Genomic DNA, 7,623 nt, shown 5'->3' on the forward strand with positions numbered 1-7,623 from the left:
TTTCACAGCATAAAAAAGCCTCTATCTTTTATATGTAATACTTAATTTGGGCATATATGTGTGTGTATATATATATATTTAAATTGATATATAATAATTGTACATATTTGTGGGGTACAGTGTAATATCTATTTTTTATTTTTTGGTACTAAGATTGAATCCAGAGGTGTTTTACCACTGAACCACATTTTTTATTTTTTATTTTGAGACAGGGTCTCACTAAGTTACTTAGGGCCTCATTAAGTTCCTAAGGCTGGCCTTGAACTTGTGGTCCTCCTGCCTCGGCCTCCTGAGTCTCTTGGGATTATGGGTATGCTCCACCCCACCCAGTACAGTGTAGTATTTCAATACTTTTATAGAATGTGTAATGTCATATAATTGACCTATCACCTTATACATTTGTCATTTATTTGTGTTGGGAACATTGAAAATCCTCTCTACCAGCTGTTTGGAAATATACAATAATTAATTGTTGTCAATCATTGTTATCCTACTATGCTGTCGAACATTAGAAAATTTAAAAGGTTTAATTTTGTACCATTTTTATAAAATGTAAGACCGTTAAAACAGTACCATTCCATTTATACTTCCAATATTGTTCTTTGTGCTATTATAATTTTATATTTCATATACACAAACCTCATAATACAATATTGTTGTTTTTGCTTTAAATAAGTTTATTTTTTTTAAATTTTTTTTGGGTGCTGGGGATCGAACCCAGGGCCTTGTGCTTGCAAGGCAAGCACTCTACAGACTGAGCTATCTCCCCAGCCCCTAAATAATTTGTTTTAAAGAACTTGAGAAAGTATGAAGGCTGGGGTTGTGGCTCAGTGGTAGAACACTTGCCTAGCATGTGGGAGGCAATGCGTTCAATTCTCAGCACTGAATATAAATAAATTTACTACAGATCTAAATTTTATTTGGCATCATTTTCCTTCAACCTGGAGAATTTCCCTTAATATTTCTAGGTAGTTGGCAAGGAATTCTCTCAATTCTATCTGAAAATATCATTTATTTATTTAGTGGTGCTGGTGACAGAACCTAAGGCCTTGCACAAGCTAGGCAAACTCTGTACCACTGAACTACATCTTCAGCCCTTACCTCTTTTTTAAAAATTATTATTATTATTTTTTTATGGTATTGGGTATAGAACCTAGGACCTCACTAATGCTAAGCAAGCACTCTACCAATTGAGCTACATCCTCAGTGCCCTTTACCCTTATTTCCTTACTTTTGAAGTGTTTTCCCTGGAGAACATTCTGGATTGATACTTTTTCTATTTCAGCCCCCTGCCCTTTTTGGCAATACTGGGAATTGAACCCAGGGGTGCTCTACCACTGAGCTGCATCCCCAGCCCCCAACTTTTTTTTTTTTTTTTTTTAAGAAGTCTGATTTATTTGAGTGAGAATAAAAAAGAGAACTCCCACAGGGATGAGTAGGAACTTTATAGGGGTTGTCCCACCAGACAGTTTTCTTTCTTATTTTGAGAGGGTCTTGCTGAGTTGCCCAGGTTGACCTCAAACTTTAAGGTCCTCTTGCTTTAGTCTTTCAAGTAGCTGCGAGTACAGGCATATGCCACCTTGCCTGTCTTCCCATTTATTTTTTTACTTATTGGCCTATTTATGCCTTATCTCTCTCTCTCTTTTTCTGGGGGACGGGGGTACCGGGGATTGAACTTAGGGACACTTGACCACTGAGTCACATCCCCAGCCCTATTTTGTTTTTTATTTAGGTAAAGGGTCTCACTGAGTTGCTAAGCACCTTGCTGTTGCTGAGGCTGGTTTTGAATTTGAGATCCTTCTTTCTCAGCGTCTCTCCCCCCCCCCCCCCCCCTTTGGCTAGGAAAAAGAAATCCCCTAGGTTTTCTAATTATTTGACAGAAAGTTATATACAACATCTTTTTGTAACTCTCTCTCTCCTTCTCTCTTTCTTTCTCTCTTTTTTTTTAATTGATACCGAGATTGAACTCAGGGGTGCTTTACCACTGAGCTGCATCCCCACGGTCTCCCTAAATTGCTGAGTCTGGCACCAAACTTTGGATTTTCCTACCACAGCCTCAGAGTAGCTAGAATTACAGGTAAACACTACCATGCCAGTTTCTTCTTGTTTTTAAAACGCTTTAAATTGCTGTTTTCAGTGGTTATGTCCTTTCTTTTCTTTCCTTCCTTTCTTCCTTTCATACTGGGGATTGAACCCAGGAGTACTTTGTGACTAAGCTACATTCCTAGCCCTTTTTATTTTTATTTTGAGACAGGTCTCACTAAATTGTCTAGGGCCTTGCTAAATTGCTGAGGCTGGCTTTGAATTTGCAATCCTCCTGCCTCAGCCTCCTGAGTTGCTGGGATTGTAGGCATGTGCCACCATGCCCAGTGGTCTTTCTTATTCATGATTGCTACTTAATTTTTCTTTCTTTCTGTTCTCCCTATTCAGGTTTGTCTTTCCTTTCTATTTTATTGGTGCTTTAAATTCATTTCAAGTATTTTTTGACAAATTGGTATTTTATTACTTTTATATTTTAATTTTTTAGTATTTTCTTGGTTTACAAAATTCCTTTTCTAACTAATTCAAACATTCAATTCATAAATCCTTTTAAAAATTATAAAAATTTTTATGACTATACAGTTTTCTCTCATCACAGTTTTTGCAGTATTCCTATGGTTTGGTACATACTGTTTTATTCATAAGATTATAGATAATTTGAAATTGTACTTTTTGTTTTTACTATTTGAAAGAGTGTTTCTGAATTTCCAGGAGGTTACATTCTTGCCCCCCAGTTCTTTGCTGATGATATTTAGTTTTATTGGATTATGTTCGGAGAATCCAGTCTTTGTAATCTCTACTATTTGGACCATTTGGAAATTAAAGAAAAATAGTGCACTTTTTAAAACTACAACTCAACAGCTTTTAGTATATTACAAGATTGTATAGCTATATTACAATTTTCTAATATTTTCAACTCCTAAAAAGATTTCTAGCCCAGTGAGGTGGTATACACCTGTAATCCCAGCGCCTTGGGAGGCTGAGGCAGGAGGATCTGAAGTTCAAAGCCAGCCTCTGCAACAGTGAGGTGCTAAGCAACTCAGTGAGACCCTATCTCTAATAAAATACAAAATAGGGCTGGGGATATGGCTCAATGGTTGAGTGTCCCTGGGTTTAATCCCTGGGTCCAAAAAAATAATAATAATAATTTCTAGCCAGGCATGGTGGTGCTTGATTGTAATCCCAGGGACTGGGAAGGCTGAGGCCAAAGAATTGCAAGTTCAAGGCCAGCCTTGGCAATTTAGTGAGACCCTGTTTCAAAAAAGAAAAAATAAAAAGGATGTAGTTAAGTGGTTAAGCAACTCTGGGTTCAATCCCTAGTCCAAAAAAAAAAAAAAAAAAAAAAGAAAGAGAAGGAGAAATTTCTGTACCATTTTAGGAGTCATATCCAACATCCTCATTCCCACTAATCCTAGACAACCACTAATCTACTTTTTATCTCTATATAATAGTTTCCTATTCTGTACATTTTATAGAAATTAAATTGTACAATATGTAGTCTTTGTGATCTTTTTTTTTCATTTAGCATATTTTCAAGGCTTGAGCATGTTGTTGTACTTTTGAACATGTATCAGCACTTTCTTTTTATTTTGCATAATATTCCATTGTACATACCACATTTTATTTATCTATCGACATACATTTGAATTATTTTCACTTTTTACCTATTATGGACAGGTAAGTAAGGAATCAAGTTTGGTTCCAACAAGTGGATTTTATTCATGTAATGCATGCTCAACTTAACATTCCTAATAATAGCAAGTCACAAATACACTGAAGATTCACTCGCTTGTTCACCTAGAGTCCAATCCCCATGGACTTACTCAATGCAACGTCTCTAGCCAAGAAGTTAGTCAGCAAGACTGAGGGGGTTCTTCTCAGCGGTAGCTTCTCTCAGTTCCTCAGATATCTTTGGCTGTGCTTGGGTGTCTGATAAGCCAGAGGCTGGGTGGCAGTTGTCACTGCAGGAGAGGTGGTCAGTCACCTGGCCTTGGTGACAATGCTTGATCAGTAATCAGTGATGGAGTGGACAGCAGCTTGGCAGTCAAAAGACAGAGCGATGTGGAGTCCTCTGGTCACGGTGCTGCTGACAGTTTGTTCCAAAAGTCCAGGAGTTTAAGTAGTGATTTTCAGCCCAGTCATGCTCTGGTCTTCATTGATAAAGACCAGAACACGACTATACTAGGAGCTCCCGCTCAAATCATAGATTAAGGTTCATATTGGCATTGTTCAGGAATGTCATCCTGCCACACAGCAAGTTTGTCACCAGGCGCCTTTATTTTAGTTTTACAAGTTCAGGCAAATACCAAATACAGCTTATTATTACTACATAACACACAACTATAGCAATTCCTATTATTTCCTTGTCTCATTACACAGTGTCAACCATTTTCATGATATCAAGTGTGTAGGATGTTGTTGTTCAGGAATAATTTTCTGTTTTAGGACTTCCTTACCCTATAGAATATATTTTCTCTCTTTAGTGTCGCTCTCTAGTCTGTAGTGGGAACTTTGCAAGTATATGCTTTCCCCTGCCCTGGTTTTGCTTCTATATATGTATGTATAAATATATATGTGTGTATGTATATATGTATGCACACATATACATACATACACATATTTTATTCTTTTTGCAGTGCCGGGGATCAAACCCAGGGCCTCACTGTATGCTACACAAGTGCTCTACCACTGAGCTATACCCCTATCTCCCTTGTCTTTTCTCATCTGTGTGCTGGAAATGCTAGAATGTTTCCTTCTTCTCCTCCTCTTTCTCCCCCTCCTCCTCTTCATCCTGGTGCTCCTCCTCTTTCTCCTACCAGGGATTGAATTCAGAAGTTAACAATGAACCACATCACCAACCCCTTTTATTTTCTATTTTGACACAAGGTTTCACTAAATTTCTTAGGGGTGAGGCTGGTCTGGAACTTGTGATCCTCCTGCCTCAGCCTTCCAGTTTGCTGGAATTACAGGCATGTGCCACCATGCCCCTATAGGAATGTTTTCTTTTATCAGTTTTCATTTCCATCTTCCCAGGCTTATCTCTTTCTGAACCCTCTTCTGACCTAAACCAGATATGAGCACATTTTCCTTTGAATCTGCACCTTGTTATTTATTTTTTGACAATTTCCTCATTGGATCTTGTTTTACTGAGGTTTAGTTATTTCCATACTGGGCTTTAATTTAGTGAAGATTTTTATGTACTTTTATTTTTTCCTCTAAGAGACAATGTTTGTAGGGAGGGATTTTGATTGTGCCCCATATATGAACATTCTTGAGAATATGCTTTCTAAAAGCGAAACATTTATCATTTAGCAAACCATATTAATAACTATCCTTGGGGCTGGGGAGATAGCTCAGTTGGTAGAGTGCTTGCCTTATAAGCACAAGGCCCTGGGTTCGATCCCCAGCACCCCAAAAAAAAAAACAAAAAAACAAAAAACTATCCTTCATCTCCTTTATTGAGGGCTTCCCCCTCTCTTGATACAGTATCCTGGGAATTTTTATTGTTTGGAACCTCTGCTTAAAAAATCATGATAACAGGGTCTGGGGACACAGTTTAGTGATAGAGTACTTGTCCATATGCACACAAAAAAGATTTTTTTCATGTATCATTATATTGTTACTTCTGATTCCATCAACTAGACTCAGGTATTTAGTTCTCAATTATTAAGGTGTCTGTGACAAGGTATAAAATGCTTATTTAGGCAACAAAACAACAACCAGGTGCACACCTGTAATTACAGCGACTCAGGAGGCTGAGGAAGGAGAATCTGAAGTTTGAGGCTAGCCGTAGAAATTTTGCAAGACCCCATCTCAAACTGAAAAAACAACAAAACAAAAAACCAAGAAGGGCTGGGGCAGTATTCTCAGTACCAAAAAAACAAACAAACAAACAAACAAAAAAAGGAATAAAACCTTTCCTGGGCTGGCTGGGGTTGTAGCTCAGTGGCAGAGAGCCTGCCTAGCACACGTGAGGCACTGGGTTCGATCCTTAGCACCACATAAAAATAAATGAATAAAATAAAGGCATTCTGTCAATACAACTACAAAAATAAAAAATAAAAAACCCTTTCCTGCTTTTTATTTTTATTTTTAAATTTTTTTAGCGTGAGTAGGGATTGAACCAAGGGACTGTGAGTGTGTGGCAAGTGCTAAGCTATGTTTTCAGCCCACTTTTCTGCTTTTCACATCCTTCTTTTATTTTTGGCCAGGTGAGGTCATACAGGCCTGTAAATCCAGCGACTAGGGAAGCTGAGGCAGGAGGATCACAAGTTTCAAGCCAGCCTCACTCCTAAACAGTTTAGAGAGACGCTATCTCAAAAAAAAAAAAAAAAAAAAAAAAAGACTGGAGATATGGCTCAGTGGTAAAGTGCCTCTGAGTTCAATACCCAGTACCCCCCAATTTTTTTTTCTCATTCCTTTTTAAAATCACCATTTGTTTAATAAATCTTTCGGGCACTTGCTATAGCTGCCCATATCCTGAGACTGGAGATACATACTGTTCCTTCTTCATGGGTTTAAGGTTAAATGGAAGTCAGATTAATAAACAGAATGATTGTGTTCAAATGGGGCAAGAACCTGCAATTGGGGAAAGACAGAGGCAGGACCCCTCCCTAGCCTTACCTACCAAGAGGAGGAAGAGTTAGCCCTATTGGGGTCATGGAAGGTCACTGTGGGAAAAGAGGATGGTGAAGGAGGGGGGAGACCAAAACACTAGAGAAAGCCTGCACATTTGAAGAAGTGCAGTTATTTCAGAATGGTTGGAGTGGTTGGAGATAAAGCTTGTGGCTGGGTTGTAGCTCAGTGGTAGAGTGCTTGCTTAGCATGTGTGAGGCACTGGGTTCGATCCTTAATGCCACATATAAACAAAATAAGGTATATATGAAAAAAAGTTGAAGCTTGTCTTTTTTTACTTTTTTTTTTTTTAGGAATACAGTGGTAAGATTCTAGTTGTTTAGCCACATGGCTAAAGAGGCCCTTCTTTTTTGCAGCTGGTATTTGTAAGCTCCGGGGCACAGTTAGCAGCCAAATAAAATAGGACAGAAAGCGGCAAGCTGTATTGGAATTTGGCTCTTTGGCGAAATTCCCAGCCCTCCGACCCTCGCCACCCTGTACAGGTCAGGGTAGGGAGCTGGAGAAAATCGCACATGGTCCTGGCTGCCCAGGGTCTTTATAGGCCCGAATGGGCGGGGATCCTGCTGAGTGACAGGTGGATGTAAGGGTCAGTGGAGTTTTTCTGCCTGTTTGATTGGTCACCCTGTGGTGTGCTGCCCTTTGCCTCAGTTGCTCTGCTCTCTCTCATAGGGTCGCCCAAATTCCGACCTAACAGTATTGAGTAGACTTGGCCCAGTATGGCTCTTAAGAGCTTACTGAAGAACTTTGCCACTCAACATGGATGCTTCTTAAGCATATGGACAACATCTAATTTACTTTTTACTCTGTTTCCAGCCTTGCCTCACTGCCAGGCAGCAGTAAGAGCTCAATAAACAATTGTTGAATGAATAGGATGGCTGGCCAGGCCCCTAAGGGAGGTAAGTTATATCCTTTGGCACACTATTGACAACTCGGGGCCCCCAGGTGGGT

This window comes from Sciurus vulgaris (assembly GCF_902686455.1).
Source record: "Sciurus vulgaris genome assembly, chromosome: 8".
NCBI lineage: Eukaryota > Metazoa > Chordata > Mammalia > Rodentia > Sciuridae > Sciurus > Sciurus vulgaris.